Genomic DNA, 26,386 nt, shown 5'->3' on the forward strand with positions numbered 1-26,386 from the left:
GTAATAGAGCCTTAAGTAAGCAAATTGTGAAATCTTCCAACCTAAAATCTGCGTTCTCTATTCTTGTCACAGTGAATGAGGTTTTACCACGAGTCACAAGAATCCAATAGTGACGTTGCTCCATACTAACGCTACCCCATACTGTACTCATGTTATGCCATGCTCACCTTACACCATACTTACGATACTCCGTAGTCATGTTACGCCAAACTGACGTTACCCCTTACTCACTTTGCCTTAGCCAATAGTCCGATAGTGGTTATTTAACTGAGACACCTTCGACTATTTAATTGTTCCCGCAATCTGCAAAAACTAAGGCTAAATTTTGTTATTAATGGTGCTTAAAATAAAAATTTCATACCTCTTGTGAAAATTTGTTCTACCTGAACAAAGCTGAACATTTCCATGCTAGAAATAAATGCCATCACAGTTGTTATCAAACCTTCACTCTTTCAAATGCAATTCAAGTAGTCTTCAAATTCAAAATTGGGAGACAGAAATGTATTAGCAGTGTGTGGGCTCCTGAAAGAAAAAAAAACAAAAAATCGTTATAATAACCATCTCCAACAAAAGAAAAACAACTCCTACCGCCCACTACAAAGAAAGTAAAAACAGCAAATTATGGTGTACCAGCACTTAGCTGTGCTACCAACAACGGCAACAACCCTGCTGTGGTCACCAACTCACCATCAGCAATTTTGGCGGTCATCCGCTACACTCACTATCCACTTCAGTCGGTGTAGTTGAATAGCATGAAACCAAATTTAGTGGAGCGGCAAGGGTATGATCCAAGTGACTTAGTCTCAAATCTGCCAATATGTAAAAGCCGTAGCCAAATGCAGACATAGAGGCACTCACAGGTACAAGAATGCCAGCAAGCATGCGAGGTAGTAAGTTTGTGTTTGTGCATGTCAGCGGAAACGGAAATTCATACATTCGTATACATCCTCCTTGTTTGCTATAGTATATGGCTTGGGGTTACTACTCATACATCTGCATCGAAAAGTTACCCTGCAGCCATTAATTTTGTAGTCAATGATAACTGTGTTTTCACGATTGTACTGAATATGAATAAATACAACAGTGTTAGGGTGGCTGTTGGGGTGTGTGGGTGTATGCATGGACGTGAGTGCTGGTATATACCAACAGTAATCTTATAAATACATGTACGCAGACAAAAATCCATTTAGAAACAAATTAAAGAAGGTTGCTATATAGTAAATTTGGATGCATTCGGGCAATTTCAGCCATATATGGATGGCATTATTCTCTCAAAATGCTTAAGAATTCAATTTGGAAGGTCGTTTTATATGTGATCAGGTATTGGACCGAAAGATGGGGAAAAGGACATGTAATTTAAATTTTTGATGGATTTGTGATCAATTTTTCCATTTATGGAGGGAGGCACGAATTAAAGACCATTTCCCTCTACGATGCATAGTTTAGGAGATACAGCCAATTTAAAGTTTTCATAGGGAATTTTAAATGTTTGATGAATTTTTGGTAAATTTTTAAATTTTTGAAGGGAGTTACGATTTAAGGCCCATTTCCATCTACGACGCATAGTTTAGGAGATCCAGCCAATTTAAAGTTTTCATAGGGAATTTTAAATTTTTGATGGATTTTTGGTAAATTTTTGAAGGGAGTTATGAATTAAGGCCCATTTACATCTACGACGCATAGTTTGGGAGATACAACCAATTTAAAGTATTCATAGTGAAATTTCGATAGACGTAAATATGAATGGACAGACAGACAAATAAACAAAAGGAGAGAAACATGGTTTGTTAAAGAACAGACACACGGGTTAAGGGACAGACAGTTGGTAGGAGTGAAACACTGTCCATCGAGATTTTAGGTCAGGTCTTATAAAGCTTGTAAATCCAAAATTTTTTGATGATATTGGTGTCGGTATTCCTTATGGTGTCTCATACTTTAAAATATCACTGTATATAACTTTTTTCATACTACCTCCACGTTTTCTCTTGAACTTCAAATATATTTAGCACCCCTCGTATTTTTAGGCACTTGTAGATTTGGAGGTGTTTTTTGTAAGTATGAGTGTATGTGTTTTATATGTGTGTGAAACAGCATTGTTGGCACTGTTGTTGTTAAACGTTATTACCGTTTTTATGTGAAAACTTTTTAGTATTTCTGTAGGATTTTAGGTGTTATTTTGTTTTGTATTTCTTTGTTTTGTTTACAACATTTTTATCTTTCACTCAACTTTCTCCCTACCCCTCAATTAGATTGCAGTGTTGCTGTTTTATTTCGTTCCTGAGCGTTGTGGCATTGTATGTGCTGTTTGTTGGTGATTATGGCAAGGGGCTCCAGGTAATTTTCAAGGAATTTGGCAATGGTTTTATTTCTCACTTAATTTTCTCATTTTTTAATTTTGTCTCTTTTTTTTTGACAGGATGGGAGAGCTTAATTCGTATTTTAAGCATTTTATGCATTAAAAGTAACTTTAATGCTTGAGTTTAAACATTTGCGGGGGAATAAAATTTTCAAAATCATTTCGTTATTGTCTGTCTTTAGGCGTTTTGTGAAAATGAAAATGTCGCAACCATTATGACTAACAAATAGTGTATTTTAGAATTTGATGTGCTTAGGTTCAGATCGGCGAGTAAGTAGCCTAAGTTACTTTTGACAATCGTTGTATTATTATTCGAATAAGAATTGATTTTCTTAGAAGAAGTTAAATTGGAAAATCGGTTTATATAGGAGCTATGTCAAATAAGGAACGATTAGGACCATACATGGTTATTGCATGTCATAATAGAAGTAGTTTAAAATATCGGTTGTTTTCCAAAGAGAAGGTAAATTCAACCAAGGTCGTAGTTCACCCCAAGACCAATTTCGTGAAGGTCGTCCAAAATCATTTGTTGTTCCAAAAACCATTGATGCTGTGCGCCAATTGATATTGCAAGATCGTCATGTGACCTATCGTGAGATTGAGACAACCTTAGGCATTAGTGGGACCAGCATACATTCAATATTCCATGAACATTTGATCGACAAAAAAATATGTTCGGATTGGATCCTACACAATTTGTCAATCATAAAAAAAGGCTCCTGTCTATTGGTCGAGAGAAATGCTCCAAAAATAGAAAACAACTGCATTTTTATACCCACCACCGAAGTATAGGGGTATATTCATTTAGTCATTCCGCTTGCAACACATCGAAATATCCATTTCCAACCCTATAAAGTATATATATTCTTGATCAGCGTAAAAATCTTAGACGGTCTAGCCATGTCCGTCCGTCTGTCTGTTTAAATCACGCTACAGTCATTAAAAATAGAGACATTGAGCTGAAACTTTGCACTGATTCTTTTTCTTTTTTTGTTGTCTATAAGCAGGTTAAGTTTGATGATGGGCTATATCGGACTATATCTTGATATAGCCCCCATACAGACCGATCCGCCGATTTAGGGTCTTAGACCCTCAGACAAACTTCTTCAATTTGTCCAGAGTTGGATATAGCTGCCATATAGACCGATCCTCCGATTTGGGATCTTAGGCCCATAAAAGCCACATTTATAATCCGATTTTGCAGAAAATTGGGAAAGTGAATTGTGGCAGGCCAATCGACATCCTTCTCCAGTTTGGCTCAGATCAGTCCAGAATTGGACATAGCTGCCATATTGACAGATCTCTCGATTTAAGGTCTTGGTCCCAAAAAGGCGTTTACCCGTTTTCGCTGAAATTTGGCACAATAACCTATGTTAGGCTTTCTAACATTAGTTTCCTATATGGTTCAGATAGGTCTATAGATGTATTTAGTTGCCATATATACTCATCTCCCGATTTTAGTCCTTGGACACATAAAAGCAGTGTTAATTACCTCATTTCGCTGAAATATGACACAGAAAGCTGTGTTAGTCCCTACGACATTAGCATTCAAGTTGACCCCCATCGGCCTATAGTTGATTATTTCTCCAATATTGAGTTATATCCAGTTTTATGATCTTTGACCCATAAAAGGCGCACTTATTATCCTTTGTTAGGCTCTTCGACATCCGTGCCCTATATGGTTTAGATCGGTTAATATTTTGATATAGCTGCAATATTGACAAATCTTCTGTTTTAACAACTTGAACAGTGAGTTGTATTTATCAGACTACTCGACGTGCGTGACGATTATGGTCCAAATCGGACCATATTTAATTTATAGCAGCATTGGGTTCATAAACGATGCATTTTTCTCCGGATAATGACGAAAGGTGGTTAACATATATACCCGAGGTGGTGGGTATCCAAAGTTCGGCCCGGCCGTTCTTAATGATTTTTTACTTGTTTTAACATGTTGTATATGTATTCAAAAAAGTGTTTCATGTGGAAAAATATATTTTTTATTTAAAGTATTTTGAAGTTTTTCAATTATACTCCTTTCAAAAATGCTCTCTTTATACTGTGCACGAAATTATTTCACCCACAACATGGCTCGCATTTCGTTTATTTCATATCTGTCGCTTATGTCTACATAACATTTACTTGTACGCTGTAGGCATTTTGTTGTGCAATAATTTCCTCCTTTCAGCCTTCATTCTCACATTTTTAACGGTATTTTTCTTGTGAACTTGGGCTGAGATGTTTCTCGGTTTGGCAGTTTCTCTTTGTCTGTTGTTATAGCCGCCTCTCTTTATATTGTTGGCTTAATAAATTGTTTTATTGACATTTCACTGCCGATGATTGCGTTGCTAATGGGGGCAATGGCGATGATGATACGCAATACCAGACAATAACGAAGATGAATACAATGATGATAATGATGATTTTAATATCATAGTCATCCTCCACATAATTATTGTCCGGGTCATTATGATCATTATCGCTATCATATTGTTATGAAGTCATATTTGTTGGCAATATAAAAAAAATCTTCATTTTAATTTCGTTTTTTTTTTTTTTTTTTTTTTTTTTTGAGTAACAATCTTACCACAGACAAACTCATACTGCGTTCATTTAAGAGCTCAAGTATATAATTTTCCTACTTTATATAGCCGCTATCCATCGATGGATGTTAAGCTGTGGGTGTGTGTTAGTGAGACAGAGAGTGCGTATAAAACACTCAGAGAAATATGATATTCAAACTAGGTGTAAATGAAGTTGTTTTTTGGAAAATTACGATTAACATCGCAATTAAATGTGACAGATTTCCTTCGATTCATTCAACAATTACTAATGTTTAGTAATTTCTTAATTAGAACAAGATTAAAAGCGTGCTAAGTTCGGCCGGGCTGAATAAGTAATTGTGTAAAATTGCAGCCAAATCGAATAAGAATTGCGCCCTTTATGGGCTCGAAAATAAAATCGGGATATCGGTTTATAGGGAAGCTGTATCAGGCTACAGACCGATTCAGACCATATTTGACACGTATGGTTAAGGTCATGGGAGAAGCCATTGTACATAATTTCAGCCATATCGGATAATAATTGCGCCCTCTAGAGGCTCAATAGGTCAATATCCCAGATCGGTTTATATGGCAGCTATATCAGGTTATGGACCGAGTTAACCCATACTCAGCCCAGTTGTTGGAAGTTATCCCAGAACGGTATGTGCATAATTTCAGCAAAATCGGATACGAATTGCACCCGCCAGTGGGTCAAAAAGTCAAGATTCAAGATCGGTTTATATGACAGCTATATCAGGGTATGTACCGATATGATCCTTTTATTGGGTTGCCCAAAAAGTAATTGCGGATTTTTCATATAGTCGGCGTTGACAAATTTTTTCACAGCTTGTGACTCTGTAATTGCATTCTTTCTTCTGTCAGTTATCAGCTATTAAATTTAGCTTGCTTTAGAAAAAAAGTGTAGAAAAAGTATATTTGATTAAAGTTTATTCTAAGTTTTATTAAAAATGCATTTACTTTCTTTTAAAAAATCCGCAATTACTTTTTGGGCAACCCAATACAATCCCAACCAACCTACACTAATAAGAAGTATTTCAAGCGCGCAGCTTTACTCCTTCGAAAGTTAGCGTGCTTTCGAAAGACAGACGGACGGGCATGGCTAGATCTCAAGCAATCAAATCGGTCTATAGGTGGCTTTATTTCTCTATAGTCCAACGTGTAACTAATATATCCGTGTCCTTAGGAGGTGGATATAACTATGCACTAAATATGTTAGACTTAATAAAAATTCATCCTCATTTATACCATAGACATTTTGCTGAGTGTGTGTATGTATTCTCATGCATGTGTTTTTGTTTGCAGGACTATAGTCCTGTTTTTATACACAGTTATTACACGTTGTTTATGGACTTTAAATGTTGTGTTAATGTCCTGTCACAGTTATAAAGATGTTGATATTGGTAAGCACATACATGCATATAAAAAATATTGTCGTTGATAATGACATGACCTCGAGTACTTGGAAAGTCGCTTTATGATTATGAACAATATCTGTAATTGGCTTTTATCTCTCTGTGATAGTGACTGCAAATAAGGTCACATATGTGAAAACGATTCCCTTTTTCAATTGGCTGTAAAATATTTACACTTGCAAATGATGTGAAAACGGGAGAAAATGCCAGGTTTGCCATATACAATGTTAACAAAGCAATTGGAAGTTTCAGATAATTCATAACTTACATTAAGTGTGAGTTAAAGAACAACATGCTTTTCAGCAATTAATAGTAGTAGTCTATTAATAAATAACAAAGTAGCTCATTCACCTCGACTGTTCAATTCAAATGATTCAATATTATAGGCATTTCCACGTCTGTCTGTTTATCTGAAAGCACGGTTACAGTACAGCTAGCCGCTCTAAAGTTTGCGCAAATATTCGTTATTAGCGTCTGTCGGTTTGGGTTGTAAATGGGCCAAATCGGTCAATGTTTATATATAGTTCCCATACAACCCGATCTCCCTAATATACACTGAAAGAAATGCCGGTTGTCATATTAACGAACAGCGTTCGTTGGCTTGCGTTCATTAATCCAACGAAAAATTACATTAGTACATTGAAAATTTTCCTTCATATAATGAATTCAATCGTTGACGTCGTTTTTCTGAATTTCATCAATCGTAGTATTTACGAATTCATTAGTATTACGAAATTTTTATTTTCCATATTTTAATAAAAAAAACTGAAAAACTCCTAACTATTGCCATGACCAGGAAAATTGAGGTTTAGAAATACCATCAAAAATTAACATTTGTTCTTAATATAACGATCAACCACCAATAAGTGATAACGAATTGCAATCATTAATACAGCAACCCAGTTCCTTAACTGAACGATTGACTTCTACATGAGAGGAAACATTAAAAAACCAATAAGGAAAGGCTTAAGTCGGCTGCCGACTATATAATACCCTTCACCTCCGAGTCTATATACTACTTTTAATACATAGAACCTATGTCTAAATCTTGTCAGACTTTAATTTTGTAAACTGAGTGAAATATCGAAAAGTACAGCAAGTTCTAAAAGCTAAATATAAATCTGGACCGATTTTGATTCAATTTCATATACATATTGGGATGTCGTATAAAACACCTCATGCTAAATTTGGTAACGATCGAATCAAAATTGTGGCTTCTACAGCTTAGAAAAAGACCTATGGGATGAAATACATATATGGGTGTTATATCTATTTCTGAACCTATTTTTATGAAAGTTTGCACACATAATGTTAAGTCAAATAGAATACCTCATGCAAAGGCCACAAAAGATAAAAAATATAAATGGAAATCAGAACCGATACTGATGACATTTTCTACACATATAAGTACGTCAAAACAATCACTTCATTCCAAACTTTGTAAAGATCGGACAAAAATTCTTACTTCGACAGTATAATATATGGGAGCTATATCTAAATTTGAACCGATTTGTTTCAAAGTCAATAGCGTTCGTCCTTGGATCAAAAAAACTCACTTGTCCAAAATTCCATGACAATCGGACCACAAATGCGAACTTTACCTCGATTACAAAATACATGGACAGACAGACAGGCGGACAGACGGAAAAGGCTAAATCGAGTCAGGAAGTGATTCTAAACCGATCGGTATACTTATGGATGGATCTTGCCCTTTTCCTACTTAGCGATCGTGTATGTAGAGAAAAATCATTCTTTTAACGACACCATATCGTTCTTACACTGAACATTAAAATTAATATACCTGTTGGTCACCGCAATTGTTGTTGTTGATGTAACACCGAAAGAAAAACCTTACATACGTACTTAAATTGGCTATCAAAGGACATTTGTTTCATTAAGCCAACGTAGAATAGCGTTCCAAGATCCTCGATCTTCTGCGCTCCTTCTAAAATTTCTGAGACCAAGTTTCAAGGCGTCGCCCATCACTTTTTCTTTACATCGGGCTCTTGGTTGTCCCGGTTTGTGAGTAGCTCTGTGATCGCCTTCAAAAGAAGTATTTTGAAGTCGCTGGAGCTTCTTCATTCAATCTGACAACATGACCTAGCCAATGCAACACAGTTATTATACCCTCCACCATAGGATGAGGGAAAACTTATTTCGTCATTCTGTTTGTAACTCCTCGAAATAGTCGTCCTCAGACCTCATAAAGTATATATTGGGTTGCCCAAAAAGTAATTGCGGATTTTTTAAAAGAAAGTAAATGAATTTTTAATAAAACTTAGAATGAACTTTAATCAAATCTACTTTTTTTACACTTTTTTTCTAAAGCAAGCTAAAAGTAACAGCTGATAACTGACAGAAGAAAGAATGCAATTACAGAGTCACAAGCTGTGAAAAAATTTGTCGACGCCGACTATATGAAAAATCCGCAATTACTTTTTGGGCAACCCAATACATATATTCTTGATCGTCATGACATTTTAAGTCGATCTAGCCATGTCCGTCCGTCTGTCTGTCGAAAGCACGCTTACTTTCGAAGGAGTAAAGCTATTTTGCACAGATACTTCTTATTAGTGTAGATCGGCTGGGATTGTAAATGGGCCATATCGGTCCATGTTTTGATATAGGTGCCATATAAACCGATCTGGAATCTTGACTTCATAAGCCACTAGAGGACGCAATTCTTATCCGATTTGGCTGAAATATTGCGAGAGGTGTTTTGTTATGATTTCCAACAACTATGCCAATTATCGTTTAAATCGGTCCATAACCTGATGTAGCTGTCATATAAACCGGTCTGGGGTCTTGACTTCTTGAGTCTCTAGAGGGCGCAATTTCTATCCGATTTGTATTTCGTTATGACTTCCAACTACTGTGTCAAGTATGGTTTAACTCGGTTCATAACCTGATAAAGCTGTCATATAAACCGATCTTGAATCTTGACTTCTTGACCGATTAGTGGTCGCAATTCCTATCCAATTTAGCCGAAATTTTGCATGAGGTGTTTTGTTGTGACTTCCAACAATTGTGCCAAGTATGGATCAAATCGGTACATAACCAGATATAGCTGCCATATAAACCGCTCTGGGATCTTGACTTTTTGTCTTGTATCATGTGCTTGCCTTAAAGGAGATTCCGGGATAAAAACTAGACAGATGCGATCCATGGTGGAGGGTATATAAGATTCGACCCGGCCGAACTGAGCACGCTTTTATTTTTTTTTATATCAAAAAGTATTGCCTATGACAATATTTTATTTAACAATTGCTTATGTGAAACCAAGCAATTGTTAAATAATCAAAAGATTGGCGAAATCTAACCAATTTAGCCAATTTTTTATTTCTTACCGTAAATTTTGTCTTACCAAAATAAAAAACGAACCGTAACTGTTTGCCATTGTTATGCCCTTTTAACACACACAAAATATGGCAATAATTAACATTTACATCTGTGCAAAGTTAAGAATCAACAAAAATAAACCAATTTTCTCTATTCCCTATTCTTCGTTAAGTTCTTTAAGTTCTCCCACAAGAAGTTCGTTAAGTTCTCTCATTTAGCTTAGCATAAATAACTGTCAACAAAGTGTTACTCTCTTTCTCAGCCTCATCCCACAATAGCTGAACAGAGGTAGCGGATCAAGTTATTGTGCATGTTATGTTGTATGTGTGTGTCGTTGTTTGTCCGTTTGCATTAGACAGCAAAGCCTCAGTTATTTTCATTCGGGCATTCGCTATTAATTCATCAAACTCCTTGTAAATTAACAGAATGTGTTAAAACGTTCCTAAATAATAAAATCTCAGTGGCTAATAAAAAATATTCGTTCAATAAGTGATCGTCGTTAACAAAAAGTGTCATTTCGGGATAGTTGCGTTAAAAATTGTTATAAGACTTTTTTTTTGGTGGTAACAGAGATTTTATTTCCATCGCAAGTACTTATTGTATTGCACTTAAACAAAAACAACTTTAATGTTTATAAATTCATCAGTGAGATTTCATTGAAATTGGCAGATTTTATTTTTTAATTATCTTTAAAAATGGTAATGAGCGAGATTAAGTGAACAACAATGAAAAAGAGCACAGTGTAACAGTCATTAATGGGTGGTGAACAGAGCAGAGCTTCGTTGAACAAAGTCTACGAGGTGGAAAAACACAAAAACCACACCAATTGGTGAGTATTGATAAAAAAATTGTTGTTGTAAAGACAAACAAACACTTTGGCCGATAGTGCTTTTATAATTATGCCTACCTTACATGCCTACACATACATATGTATGGACCAGACAAATATAATACTCGAAAACAAAAACTTGGAATATTCGCACGAATATGTAGTGTGGCCATCATTAGGAGGAAAAAAAGCGTTCGGAATATAAAAACCATCTTTTTTTATCTGAATACGAACCAATTCGACAAACAGAATCTTACGAAGTAAAATCGGGAGAATGGCTTATATGGGAGCTATATCAGGTCATGGAACGATTCGGACCGTACAGTTGGTGGAATCGGACAAAAATTGTGGCTTGTAAGGGTTCACGACGTCAAATCGGGAGATCGGCTTATATGGGAGCTATATCAATATAAAGACCTATTTGGACTGTACTTGGCAAAGCTGTTGGAAGTCATAACGGAACACCGCATGCAAAATTTCAGCCAAACCGGACAAAAATTGTGGCTTGTAAGGCTCAAGAAGTCAAATCGGGAGACCGGTTTTTATGGGAGCTATATCAGGTTATAGACCAATTCGGACCGTACTTGGCACAGCAGTTGCCAACAGAATACTACATTCAAAATTTCAACCAAGTCAGACAGAAATTGTGGCTTGTAAGCGCTCAAGAAATCAAATCGGGAGATCGGTTTATATGGGAACTATATCAGGTTATATACCGGTTTGAACCGCACTAGGCACAGCTGTTGAAAGTCATAACAGAACACTACATGCAAATTTGAGCCAAAACGAATAAAATTGGGGCTTCCAGGGGCTAAGGAAGATAAATCGGGAGACCGGTTTATATGGGACATATATCTAAGCTTTACGCGTTCGATCGCTATCGCGACTTTGACAGACGGACGGATATAGCTAAATCGCCTCAGAACGTCGAGACGATCAAGAATATGTATACTTTATGGAGTCTAAGACGAATATTTTGAGGTATTACAAACGGAATGACTAGATTAGTATACCGCTACCCTATGGTTTTGGGTATAATAAATTTAAAAAATCTAAATATAGTACGATGCAACCAATATTCTGTCCGGGTACAGAGGAGTCTTTTACAAATCATTTCACCTTAATCGGATGAAAAATGCACTTTTAGTACCCACCAACAAAGGAAGGGGGAATATTAATTTTTTCATTCCGTTTGCAATACATCGGAATATCCATTTCCGATCCTATAAAGTATTAATATTCTTGATCGTCGTAAAACCCTAAAATGATCTAGCCATGTCCGTCTGTCCGTCCCTCAGTCTGTCCGTTTTTAAAAATGAAGATAATTAGCTGAAACTTAGCTTACATTCTTTTTTTTTGTCCATTGGCAAGTTATGTTCGAAAATGGGCTATATCGGACTATATCTTGATATAGCCCCCATATAGACCGATCTTTCTACTTAAGGTTTAAGGTCCATTAAAGCCAAATTTATCATCTGACATTCGTACTGACTATGGCCAAAATCGAGCTATATCTGGATATAGCTGCTATATAAACCACGGAGGCCACCGTAGCGCAGAGGTTAGTATGTCCGCCTATGACGCTGAATGCCTGGGTTCGGATCCTAGCGAGACCATCAGTACAAATTTTCAGCGGTGGTTTTCCCCTCCTAATGCTGAATACATTTGTGAGGTACTATGCCATGCAAAACTTCCCTCCAAAGAGGTGTCGCACTGCGGCACGCCGTTCGGACTCGGACTCGGACTACAAAAAGGAGACCCCTTAACATTGAGCTTAAACTTGAATCGGACTGCACTCATTGATATGTGAGAAGTTTGCCCCTGTTCCTTAGTGGAATGTTCATGGGCAAAATTTGCAAATTTGCATTGTTATATAAACTGATCTCCTGATTTAGGGTTTTGGGTCCATAAAAGGCTTATTGATTACCCGCTTTCGCTGAAATTTGTCACAAGGATCCATGTTAGGCTTTCCGACATCCGTTTCATATATGCTATTTCCTATACGATATTTGGATATAGCTGCCATATATCGATCTCCCAATTTAAACACTTGAACCCATAAAAGGAGCATTTATTACCCGCTATTACGCTCAAATCTTGCCAAGTAGGCTGTGTTAGACCCTTTATCATGTTCAATATGTCCCCCATCGGTCTATATTTCGACATGGCTACCATATAGCCAGATCTCTTTATGGACCTGGGCCCGATTTCGCTGAAATTTGGCAAAGGGACCTTTTTTTAGGCTTTTTGACATCCGTTCCCTGTATGGTTTAGTAAGATTTATTGATCTCCCGTTTTTAGGCCTTGGACCCATAAAAAGTAGTGTTTATTACCCGATTTCAGCAAAAACACACACTACCGTTTTAAGGTCTTGTGCCCGAAAAAGATGCACATATTATCCGATTTCACTGAAATTTGGTTTATATATGGTTCAATCGGTCTATATTTTGATATATCTGTCATATTGACCAAAATTCTGTTTTAACAACTTGAATAGTGAATTGTTTTTTTATTTATTAACATACATTTATGAGAGAGGTTTGCATACCCGCCTACGTTGCTATTTGTAGAAAAATAAAAAATTAATGCTTTAATTTTACTTATTAAATAGAACAAATAACAGGTACCTGAAGACTCCATTTTTGGTATTCCTCTAACTAAGATCATAGATTTGTGGAAGAGGCGACGAACATCAAAAAATATTCTGAAAATATAAGAAAATACATACACAAAATTATTTCCGATCTAATTTTAAATTTTAAACAAAAAAAAATTTCAATTAGATAAATTTTTAAAATTTAAAAAAATGAAGCAAACTTAACTTAAAGATGATAAATTTTCTAGTGTTTTACGGAAGCATTTACTTTGGTTAAACATATTTTCCTTGATAATTAGAATTTTTATTTTTAATGGTAGGTTAATAGGTCCTTAACTTTGCGTCTTATTATTAAAGACAAAAATCTAAAAAGAAAGTTAAACTGTCGTTGAAAGTTCGGAATTTGACTTTGGGACAATACAACAGTGTACCGCTGTTAAAGACGTTAAGAAAATAGCCATAGAAATAGGAACGTCTTTAATTGTTTGGTTTCTATACCCTCCACCATATAATAGTTTCGTCATACCGTTTGTAACACATCGAAATATTGATGTGAGACCCAACAAAGATCTGTCTGTCCGTCCATTCGTCTGTCGAAAGCGCGCTAACTTTCGAAGCAATAAAGTTAGGCAATTGAAATTTTGCACAAATACTTCCTATTAGTGTGGGTCGGTTGGGATTGGGATGCAATGGAAAAAGAATAACTGGGAGACAGGGTGTAGAGCTTTGTTAGTGTGGTATTTATATCATAGAGGCGTTATCGCCATGAATCGGATAAATACAACCTACCCTTGAAGCCTTCACACCTAAAAGTGTCGGAGGATGACCTTTCTAGACCAAGAGGTCGAATCATGTCACACTATGGTTGGTGTTGTTGTATCTTCCGGATTTACTTTTCCATTGAAAAAAAATCTTCGTTCAATGAGCTCGCCTCAAAAGAGAAATGGAAGTAAAAAAAAAAAAATAATTTTCCTTTTCGACTTTCGTAATAAGTATTTTCATCAATGCTTTAAACTTGAGTTTAATTTTTCAATATATACGAATAACTTGTCATTTGCCCAGCACACAATCACGTTCAACCACTTTCAATTTATTCTCAACTAAAGTGCAAACAAAAATACATCCGAAATCAAAAACTAAAACTCTTCTCCGCAATGCAAAAATATTTCAATATATGACACTGACCATTTCGTTGCGATTTAATGTTTGCCCATACTTTTAGTTTTGTCAACAAAACTGGAAAGTGGATTTTGGAATTCTCTGAAAGTTAATGCATACGCTGTGGCGCTGAATGTATGACCAACCAATGACAAAATGACTGAATGGATGCATAAAAATGGGTCTTTATGACGTTTAACAAGACAAACCCCCCGCAAAAAAATAGCAGCAGCAGCAGCAGCCTGCTTTGTATTCCCAAAAAAAATGCAAAAACTACTAAAATGTTAACAAACATAGACAGTGAAATGAACGATACAACTTTTATACCCAGCACCATTGGAAGGGGGAATACTAATAAAGTCATTCCGTTTGTGACACTACGAAATATTGATCTGGGACCGCAAGAAGTGAATATATTCTTGATTGTCTTGACATTCTGAGTCGATCTAGCCATGTGCGTCTGTTCATGCGTCTGTGGAAATCATGTTAGTAGTCGAACGCGTGAAGCCGCTCGAAATTTTGAGCAGGTACTTCTTATTGGTGTAAGCCTTTGGGGATTGCAAATGGGCCATTTCGGTTCAGATTTAGATATAGCTTCCATATAAACCCATAATCTCATTTGATTTCTTGAGCCCCTGCAAGCCGCAATTGTTATCCAATTTAACGGAAATGTTGCAGTTATAACTTCCGAGAACTGTGCCTAGTACGGTTCAAATCGGTTAATAACCTGATTTAGCTTCCATATAAACCGATATCCCGATTTGACTTCTTGAGTCCATAGAAGCTGTAGCTGTTATTCGATTGAGCTGAAATTTTGCACGTAGTGTTTCGTAACGACTTCAAACAATCGTGCCAAGTTAGGCCAAAATTGGGTTTAAATTTTAGCCTGATTTGGTAGAAATTTGGTATGAAGAAATTTTTAGCAGAATCCAGGTAGAGTGGAAATGAAAATACCTTAATAATAAATATATATAAAATTAATTTGTATTTGTTTGTTTGTTCCGTATAGGCTCAAAAACGGCGGAACCAATTACCTTGAAATTTTCACAGATTATGTAGGTTGGTCTGGAAGGAAACATAGGCTATATAATTTTTTGAAGTACTACCCAAAAGTAAAAGTGGGCCGATCATAACAATATGGGACTCAAATGAAAGGGAGTAGATTACGAATATCGTCAGGAAGTAGGAATAGGCTTTATATTTTTTTGATATCGGAAGGGGGGCGGACCTTCCCCCTTACCCCAAAAGTACTACACAAAAATAAAAGTGTACCGATCAGGACAATATGGGACTCAAATGAAAGGTATTCAAGAGTAGAACACGAATTTCATAATAAAAGAAGGATCCTAGTACCTAGGGGCCGCCACAGCCCCAAAACCCCTTCAAATGGGTTTATTTGACGATCATGACAATATGGGACTGAAATGAAACGTATTCGGGAGTAGATTACGAATATGGTCAGGAAGTAGGAATAGGCTTTATAATTTATTGATAACGGAAGGGGGTGGACCCTCCACCGTTACCCCAAAAACACCAACCAAAATCAAAAGGGGGACCGATAAGAACAATATGTGTATCAAATGAAAAGTATGCGGGACTAGATAACGAATCTGGCATACAAATTCATGTCGAAGTATAGGGGGTCTCCCCACCCCCACAAAAACGCCCAAAATGGGCACATTAGCCAATCGCGGATATATCGGACTCGGTTTGTTTGTTCCGCATAGACTGAAAAACGGCAGAACAGATTTTTCTCGAAATTTTCGCTTGGTCTTAAAGGAAACATAGGCTATAATATTTTTTGGTATCGGAAGAGGGATGGCCCAAATCAAAAGTGGACCGATCGGTATCAAATGAAAGGTAGCGGAGAGTAGAATAAGAATATGGTATTAAAATTTGAGTCTAAATACCCATCGGGCCGTCCCATCTCCAAAACTCCCCCAAACAGATATATTGTACATTCATTTCAATATGGGACTCAAAGGAAAGGCATTCGGGAGTAGATTTCCAATCTGGCATACAAAATCAGATCGAAGTATAGGGGGTCACGCCACCCCTCAAAAAGGCCATTAGACCCATTATGACTATGTGATTAGACCTATTATGACTATATGATCAATATGGGGCTCAAATGAAAGGCATTCGGAAGTGGATTTCGAATCTGGAATGCAAAATCAGATCGAAGTATAGGGGGTCACACCACCCATCAAAAACGCCATTAGGATTTTTATGACTATATGATACTTGGCCGATTTTCTTAAAATTTTCATAGATTGTGTACGATTGTCTGGAAACATAGACTATATCATTTTTAGATATCGGGTGGAGGCGGACCCTCCCCCTTACCCCAAAAACACCACCCATATCCGAAAGTGGTTCGATAGGCACAATAAAGGCATTACATGAAAGGTATTGGAGACCATAAAACGAATATGGTATTAAAATTTGGGTCCAAGTACTCAGCCCCCTCCCCCCCATCCCCAAAACTCCTCTAAACAGATATATGAAAAGTATTAGGCAGTATTGTAATCTACTGCCTAATATGGCATAAAACTTTAGGTCCAAGTAATGGGAGGTCGCCCACCCACAAATACCCCCAAAATGGGCATATTAGCCGACCACGAGACCATGGGACTCAAATGAAAGGTATTAGGGAGTAGATTACGAATATTACATTAAAATTTGCGTTCAAGTCTAGGTAAGGTTATTTGACCCATTATGACAATATGGAACTCAAATGAAAGGTATTTGAGAGAAGAAAACGAATTTGATATCCAGTTTTGGAGCCAATTGTTTGGGGTACGCCCTAAAGCACCCCCTAAACTGAACTTCATTCCCGTTGGGAATTAAGAATGAATTTGATATATATTTTCAGTGCAAAGTGCCGGTGGCCGCCCCAGCCCCAAAACACCTCCCAAACGGTTCATATTTACCGGCCATTTACGAATTTCATATCCATATTTGAGTCGAAATGTCTGAGGTGCCATCGCTCCCCTAATGAGAACATTACCCTAAGGAAGAACTTTACCACCAGGAGCCGAGAAGGGTCTAATTCTCTTAATGAGTGCTTTCCGATTCAAGTTTTAACTCAATGATAAGGGACCTTTTTTTATAGCCGTTTGCGAACGGCATCCCGTAGGGCGACACCTCTGGGGAAATTTTTTTAAATGACTATGCATGGCATTGTACCTCGCAAATGTCGCCAACATTAAGAGGGGATAAACACCGCTTTGTCCGATGTTCTCGCCAGGATTCGAACGCGTTCAGCGTCATAGGCTATAATGGCATGAATTCGATATTCGCATTCAGGGGGAAGTGTCCCAACCCTAAAAAGATATAAGAGAGCTAAAGAAGGCGTAGCGGAGCGGGCCCGGTTCGGCTAGCAACAAATAAAATTTGACACAATTTGCGAAAAATAAAAATTCTATAACATTTCAAAAAAAAAAGATAAAATTTTGCCAAATATTTTTATGAAATTCCAAAATGTAGGTCGTACGCTGTTAAAAGGCTTTATCATCCGATTTTGCTTAATTTTCGAACAAAAGAGTCCTAGACAAAGGAAGCTTCTCTCATACCAAGGATTTTCTTATTACTATGCCCAATTGTTTAGTCACTCCTGGATTTTGACAAATATCTTTTAGTATTTCTTAGAAATTTTGTCTCAAAAGACATCTTCTCGCTTATATGCCATTCAAATTGTAATGCACTCAAGCATAAGAATGTTTCCATTGTTTCATTGGCAAAACAGTTGGCCATTTGCATACAGAAGGAAATCCACAGACAAAAGAGGAACGCGAACCGGGACATTGAGCGAGTATCATGCCAAATGGAGGGCATACTTCTAATACATACCGAGAGGGATGCTGCCGAAATGCGGAACGAGCAAGAGAGAGCGAAAAACAAATACAATAGTAGAATATTTGTGCTTTGCAGTAAATTCCTGAAATGTCTATTGTCAATGCGGAACAACAACCCCAAAAGTGAAATTCATGATTGTGGTCTGTATTACTTGCTGTTGCTGCTGTTGCTGCTGTAGCTAGATGTGTATGGTGTTTGACCACATATACACTAGTACTTTGTGCCCAGAATCGTTGCATGTGTTTATTTGTTAAAAATGACTTCAAAATGTTGCATGAAGTTGTTGGAGTACGGCGCAGCACATCTTTGTCCTTTTCCCAAAAAAAAAAAAAAAAAATTCTTCAGTTGTTGATGATATTGGTGTTTTCATTGTTATGGTTTAGCAAGTGATGGGATTTTTTTTTTTTTAAAAAACATTCCAACAAATTCACACACATAGAATTGAACGCATATATCCTTAACCAAAACTAAATTTAGCAACATAAAATTGTGTAACCAATTTTTTTTCTTTCTAACAAAAAAAAAAAAAAAAAAAAAAAAATCAACAAAGGACACTACAGGGTGCGACAGAAAAAAATTTACTTATGGCAAAAAACTCTCGAGCGGTGCGTTGGGTGGGTAGGGGGTTAAGAAGGGGATCATCTGGAGGGGAAGTCCCCAAGTTTTTTTCTCTCTCCAGTCAGTTGCCATAATGCTCTGGTCTATGGAGCAGCGGGACTCCTCCTTCAAGAGCTCTTGCCTAAAGGTGGCTCACTTGTTGCAACGCAACGTGCTTTCCGCGCTCGGTTTGAAACTCCTCCTCACAGACTCATTTCTGGCCGTAATACGATTTTGTCGTGGGTTAACTCATTTCGTGAGTGTGGAAGTGTCGTTAAACCCCGAAATGCATTTCAAAGGACTATTAGAACTCTGCAAAATATCGAAAGAGTGAGGCTGTCAGCTGAAGTTCTTTCAGGCGGTCGGCTTGCAAAAATGTAGCTGCAATGTGAATTTCCGAAACCACTGGTCGACAAATTCTCCATCAAGAAGTTAAATTTCTGTTGTGCAAGAATTAAATTAACACGAATATGTTGTCCGCCAAAGTGCATGTGAAACCCTGTTTGACATTCACATATCCGGTTTCGTCAACAAGCAAAACATGCGCCATTTCAATGGTGTAAGTCCGACCACGGACCATAGCACACCTCCAGAACAACATTCGGGATGATATGCTGTTTTTCAAGACCTCATGCCGAATGCTATTTTCAAGACCTCATGAAAAAAAAACTGGGATATGGTATTCTCAAACAAAAAAAGAATTTAGAACCATAAATGAAGTACATTTGTTTTTATTGACTTTTCAAATAAGTTAGTTTCTCTGGCGCACCCTGTATATAGTGATCTTGGAAATGACTGCATACAGAAAGATTAATTTCTAAACAGTTACAAAAAAAAAAAACAAGGGGAAATTTACAATATCGGGCTAAGTTGTATGACTTATATGGTCGCCCTAAGTGATTTAAAGAGATCCATATTTTTTCAATGAATTCTAGAAACAAAATTTCGATGAAATTTTCTCTAAAGAAAAAAAAAATTCCTGAAATATTTCCAATTCATAAAGGAAAAGCCTCCACAATGTTTTCTCTTAAGACAAAATTACCATGAAGTATCCTCCAAAGCCAAAATTTCCATGAAAGTTTCTCTTAAAAAATTTGCATGAAACTTTCTCTTAGGAAAACATTTGTATGAAACTTTTTCAGAAGCAAAATTTCTATTAAATCTACTGTGTATCCAAAATTTTTATAAACAAATTGGGGAATTTGTCACCCATAAAATTTTCTCTAAATACAAAAAAATAAAATTTTCTTTGGTACAAATTTTCTCTAAGGACTACAATTCCAATAAAAATCCTAATGCAAAAATTACATTTTCAGAAAGAAGAATTTTCTTTAAAGAAAAAATTTTCATGAAATTTTCTCAAAAGAAAATATTTCATTGAAATTTGCTCTAAAAAAAGTTTCATTGAAAGTTTCTCTAAAAAATTGTGAAAAGTGAAATTTTCTCTAAAGAAAAAATTTCATTAAAATTGTCCTCTAAGAAAAAAATTTCATTGAAATTTTCTCTAAAGAAAAAATTCCATAAAATGTTCTTTAAAGAAAAAATTCCATAAAATTTTCTCTAAAGAAAAAATTCCATGGAAAGTTTCCCTAAAGAAAAAATTTTATTAAAATTTTCTGTAAAGAAAAGATTTTATTAAAATTTTCTCTAAAGAAAAAATTTCATTGAAATTTTTTCTAAAGAAAAAATTGCATTAAATTATCTCTAAAGGAAAAATTTTATTAAAATTTTCTCTAAAGAAAAGAATTCATTGAAATTTTCTATTAAGAAAAAATTTCATTGAAATTTTCTCTAAAGAAAAAATTCCCATGAAATTTTCTATAAAGAAAAAATTTCCATGAAATTTTCTCTACAGACAAAATTCCCTTGAAATTCTATCTAAAAAAAAATTCCCTTGAAATTTTATCTAAAAAGAATTCCCTAGAAATTTTCTCTAAAGAAAAAAATTCTCATGAAATTTTCTCTAAAGAATAAATTCCCGTGAAATTTTCTCTAAAGAAAAAATTCCCATGAAATTTTCTTTAAAGAAAAAATTTCCATAAAATTTTCTCTTAAGAAAAAATTTCCATGAAATTTTCTCTAAAGAAAAAATTTCCATGAAATTTTCTCAAAAGAAAAAAATTTTTTCTCTAAAGAAAAAAAATCCATGCAATTTTCTCTAAAGAAAAATTTCATTAAAATTTTCCTCTAAGAAAAAAATTTCATTGAAATTTTCTCTAAAGAAAAAATTCCATAAAATTTTCTTTAAAGAAAAAATTCCATAAAATTTTCTCTAAAGAAAAAATTTTCTTAAAATTTTCTATAAAGAAAAAATTCCATGGAAAGTTTCCCTGAAGAAAAAATTTTATTAAAATTTTCTGTAAAGAAAAGATTTTATTAAAATTTTCTCTAAAGAAAAAATTTCATTGAAATTTTCTCTAAAGAAAAATTGCATTAAGTTATCTCTAAAGGAAAAATTTCATTAAAATTTTCTCTGAAGAAAAGAATTCATTGAAATTTTCTCTTAAGAAAAAATTTCATTGAAATTTTCTCTAAAGAAAACATACCCATGAAATTTTCTCTAAAGAAAAAATTCCCATGAAATTTTCTATAAAGAAAAAATTTCCATGAAATTTTCTCTACAGAAAAAATTCCCTTGAAATTTTATCTAAAAAAAAAAATCCCTTGAAATTTTATCTTAAAAGAATTCCCTAGAAATTTTCTCTAAAGAAAAAATTCCCATGAAATTTTCTTTAAAGAAAAAATTTCCATAAAATTTTCTCTAAAGAAAAAATTTCCATGAAATTTTCTCCAAAGAAAAACTTTTTTTCTCTAAAGAAAAAATTTCCATGCAATTTTCTCTAAAGAAAAAATTTCCATGAAATTTTCTCTAAAGTTAAAATTTGCCAGAAATTTTTTCTGAATACAAAAATGAAATTTTCTCTATTCTAAAGAAAAAATTTCCATGAAATTTTCTCTTAAGAAAAAATTTCCATGAAATTTTCTCTAAAGAAAAAATTTCCATGAAATTTTCTCTAAAGAAAAAATTTCCATGAAATTTTCTCTAAAGAAAAAATTTCCATGAAATTTTCTAAAGAAAAAATTTCCATGAAATTTTCTCTAAAGAAAAAATTTCCATGAAATTTTCTCTAAAGAAAAAATTTCCATGAAATTTTCTCTAAAGAAAAAATTTCCATGAAATTTTCTCTAAAGAAAAAATTTCCATGAAATTTTCTCTAAAGAAAAAATTTTCATAAAATTTTCTCTAAAGAAAAAATTTCCATGAAATCTTTTTCCAAGTTTGTCTTAAAGCCACGAACAAGTCTACAAATCTGCCTACCGCATCTATAGCAGTGTACGCCAAAAAAAGTCAACACTTTGGTGGGAAGGGGCAAAGGATATTTAGCAAACCGAAATCAGTAAAATTGAATAAAAACTACGGGTGGTTTAGAATTTTTGAATTGCATTGTCCGCACTCAGCAAAACAGAAAAACACAAAAATAAGAGGCAAATGCATATCTACACAATGTAGATGTCCTTTTGTGCAAGAAGTTGCTGGTATTTCTGATTGTCTGCCAGTATGCATATGCATGTTGTGTGTGTTTGCGGCGCAGTTCGAGTATTGAAGAGACTTGTATACACAGTCAGCATGAAAACCCCACTTCCATTTTATTCTATCGGCTCTCTGAATGCGAAGAACACACTGAACAGCGCTATTAAAAAGGAGTACGAATGGAAGTAGTAGTAGTAGTGGGTAATAGGAACATGTTCACAACAGCAACAAATATTGTTAGCTGTTTGGTAGGGAGCTTCCCTTTGTCGATGGTACATTATTATGGTATTCATATGACAAAAAATCTCAAGCTGTGTCATTTCTCTTTTACTGTCTGTGGTGGGTTGGCTTTTGTGCCAGTGCAAATATTACAGAATTTTTTTTTTGCCATGGCGTTTTTGTTTTTCTCTAAAAGAACATTTAAAATGCATTCATTTGTGTAAAATGCCCCTCACTGCCCTGCTTGTCTATATGCCATCTCTGCTGCTTGTGAAAAAACATAAAGTCATGTATGGAGTTGTAATTGCATCGACTTTGTTTTGTTTTCTTCTTGGGGCATTGGAATTCAGTTTCATATGGGTCATTGTACCAAACCATTGTCTGTATGTCGGCATGTGGAGGGCCTTTTCAAATTTGTTCAAATACTAGATTTGGGGGATCTTTTTTTCATTTATGGCTAAAAATTCTTCTTTGAAAAGGAGTCGTTAGAGGAAATAGGTATTTTATAATGGGGTAAATTTCTAGAAAAGTTATTGTTCAGAGAAAACTTAATGGAATTGTTGCATAAGGAGAAAATTTTATGGAAATTTGTTTTTTTCATTGTCATGAAAAGTTTGTCTTTAGAGAAAATTTCATATAGAGAGGGCAAATGGAAATTTTGTCTTCACAGAAGTTTTATGTAAATTGCGTCTTTAAATATATTTCATGAAAATTTTGACCTTAAAGAAAAATTTTGTCTTTACAGAGAAATTTTGTCTTTACATAGAAATTCATTGAAATTTTTTCTTTAGAGAAAATTTCATTGAAATTTTGTCTTTAGAGAAAATTTCTTTGAAATTTTGTCTTTAGAGAAAATTTCATTGAAATTTTGTCTTTAGAGAAAATTTCATTGAAATTTTGTCTTTAGAGAAAATTTCATTGAAATTTTGTCTTTAGAGAAAATTTCATTGAAATTTTGTCTTTAGAGAAAATTTCATTGAAATTTTGTCTTTAGAGAAAATTTCATTGAAATTTTGTCTTTAGAGAAAATTTCATTGAATTTTTGTCTTTAGAGAAAATTTCATTGAAATTTTGTCTTTAGAGAAAATTTCATTGAAATTTTGTCTTTAGAGAAAATTTCATTGAAATTTTGTCTTTAGAGAAAATTTCATTGAAATTTTGTCATTAGAGAAAATTTCATTGAAATTTTGTTTGAAATTCTGAAAATTTTGACTTTTGGAGCAAATTCATGAAAATGTTGGCTTCAGGGGAAAATTTCATTGAAATTTAGTCTTTAGAGAAACCGATAATCTCAAAATTTTGTCCAGCGATATTCTCTATGACTCCCACAATATGTACTGATTTTGGTTAAAACTCTACATTTCAAATTTAAGCGACGACTAAGCCTGCATATCCAATTATTTTTAAGGGATTTCCGAAAAACAACCAATCTTTGGGTTGTCATTGAATACCTGAGTATGAAATTCAAAGATCTACAATACTATAGTCCAGAAAAAATTTACTAATTGCAGTATTAATCGTACATTTTCATCCATTGCACTTATTTTTGTACCCGCAACCATAGGATAAGGGTATATTAATATCGTCATTCCATTTAAGTCGATCTAGGCATGTCCGTCCGTCTGTCTGTTAATCTATGGAAAGCGAGCTAACTTTCGAAGGAGTAAAGGTAAGGGCCTGAAATTTGTAAATCGGCTGTAATCGGCGGATTGTAAATCGACCATAACGGTCTATATTTATATAAAGCTCTCATATAGACCGAGCTACTGATAATACTCCTCTAGAGAGAGCAATTCTTAATCGATTTGGCTGAAGTTATTCACTGTAACTTTTTCTGTGACCTTCAACATATGAGCCAAATATGGTCTGAATCAGTTCATAACCAGATATAGTTCCCATATAAACCGATTGACCCGATTTTACTTCTTGAGCCTCTAGAGGGCGTAATTCTTATCCGGTTTTGCTGACATTTCATACTATGACGTTTCCTATCACAGATTTTACAAATGTGCTAAGTATGGTCTCAATCGGCCAATAAACTGATAAAAAGGGTGATTTTTTTTAAATCTATTGGAAAGTCAAAAAATCAAAACAAGACACACACACAAAAGATTCAGAAAAATGCATGAAATATTTATTTAAATCGATAGTACGGTCCATATAATTGTCCACCCGCTTAGTCCAATTTTGGCATACTCTTGCCAACATTTCGGCCGGTGTCTCACGGAAAAATGCTTTAATGTTGTCTTCCAAAGTGTCAATTGAAGCGGGCTTGTCTGTATGGCCATGAGCTTTAGCATAGCCCTACTGAAAATAGTCCAAAGACGTTAAATCGACGATCTAGGCGGCCAATTAACCGATCCCGAACGAAAAATAAAATGTTTACCGAACACGCCTCTTTATACATCCATTGTAATCCGTGCTGTGTGGCATATGGCACCGTCTTGTTGAAACCACATGTCATCCCAGTCAAGCTCTTGCATTTTGGGCAAAAAAAAGTTGAAAACCATCTCATGGTAGCGCTCATCATTCACAGTTACGTTACGATTCGCATCCTCTTTGAAGAAGTACTGTTCAATGATGCCGCCAGCTTATAAACCGCATCAAACTGTGACTTTTTCTGGATGCATTGGTAGCTCTTGCAATGCTTCTGGCTGATCTTCACTCTTAAATCGATAATTCTGCTTATTTACGTACACATTGAGCCAAAAATGAGCTTCGTCGCAGAACACATTTTTTCGATAAGAAAGTGGATCTTCGGCCAACTTTCCAAGAGCCCATAAACCAAAAATTCTGTGTTGGGGTGGTGGGTCGTTCGGCTTCAATTCTTACACCAGCTGTATTTTGAAAGGTTTCATACCTAAATCCTTCCGCAAAATTTGCCACGTTGTTGAGTAACAGAGACACAATTGCTGCGAACGGCGACGAATCGATAACTGATAGAGATGGGTTTCTACCGGGTAAATACCCAACGCTTGGGTATTTATTGGGTAAATATATATGCTCCTTTTATGAGATCAATACTCCTTATGGGGAGATCGGTCTTTATAGCAGCTATATCCAAATATGGTCCGATCTGGACGATATTAAACAAATTGGTTTAAAGGGCAACAGACCTTTAATGCCTTTTATAGTCGCATTACACTATCTCGGGAACTCAGTCGAAGGGCAACTTTATCCAAATTTAGTGCGATTTGACTCGCACTTCACAGAAATTGGTTGGGTTCTACCAGAACTCACTGTGCCAAATTTCATCGTATTCGGGTAAAAAATAGGTATTTTATGGACTCAATACCATATATCGGGAGATCGGGCGGTAGGTCAAAGGGCAACTATATCCAAATATAGACCGATTTGAACCACACTTCACAGAAATGGGTAGGGGTCTACTAGAACTCAATGTGCCTCACTCACTCACTGCCTCAAGACTTTAAGTCTGAATATCGGTCTATATAGTGGCGATATATGTAACTAAAATCCGATTTTATGAGATCAGAAGATTAGGTTTATATACAAAGAATATGAAATCATCAAAAATGTTTTGGAAAATATTTTTATACCCAAGATATCTGCAAAATTATAAATACCCGGCTTTTGGGTATAAATGGGTAAAAACCCAGGTATTTACCCAATTTACCGGGTAAATACCTTTTGGGTATTTACCCATCGCCCATCTCTAATAATTGATGATCATCACTAACACTGGCCGATACAGCTGCGATATTTTTTCAGTTCACACTTTAACTAAGCGTGTTGGTGGTTTAATATCCAACAATGTAAATTTGGTGCGAAGTTTGGTCACAATAGCCCGAATAGCCGCTTCAGTGGACCGATTAAACTGCACAGTGGGATGGGACAAAAAAATAAGTGGAATAAGTCTGCCATTTTGGAAGGGATAGAGATATCTTCATCTATTTTTCTCCCTC

At 35.3% G+C, this 26,386-nt stretch overlaps 1 long non-coding RNA gene across 1 annotated transcript in view; it reads right to left on the minus strand.

Moving 5' to 3' along the window:
• Nucleotides 1-248: 248 nt before the first annotated feature.
• LOC106091100 (uncharacterized) overlaps nucleotides 249-26,386 on the minus strand; it is an 86,286-nt gene continuing 60,148 nt past the window's right edge. The window contains exons 4-6 of the long non-coding RNA XR_001221942.2: nucleotides 13,128-13,204; nucleotides 362-522; nucleotides 249-303 (exon numbers count right to left, since the gene is read on the minus strand). This is a non-coding gene — a long non-coding RNA (uncharacterized LOC106091100). The remainder of the gene's footprint in view (nucleotides 304-361; nucleotides 523-13,127; nucleotides 13,205-26,386) is intronic.

This window comes from Stomoxys calcitrans, chromosome 2 (genome assembly GCF_963082655.1).
Source record: "Stomoxys calcitrans chromosome 2, idStoCalc2.1, whole genome shotgun sequence".
Classification (NCBI taxonomy): domain Eukaryota; kingdom Metazoa; phylum Arthropoda; class Insecta; order Diptera; family Muscidae; genus Stomoxys; species Stomoxys calcitrans.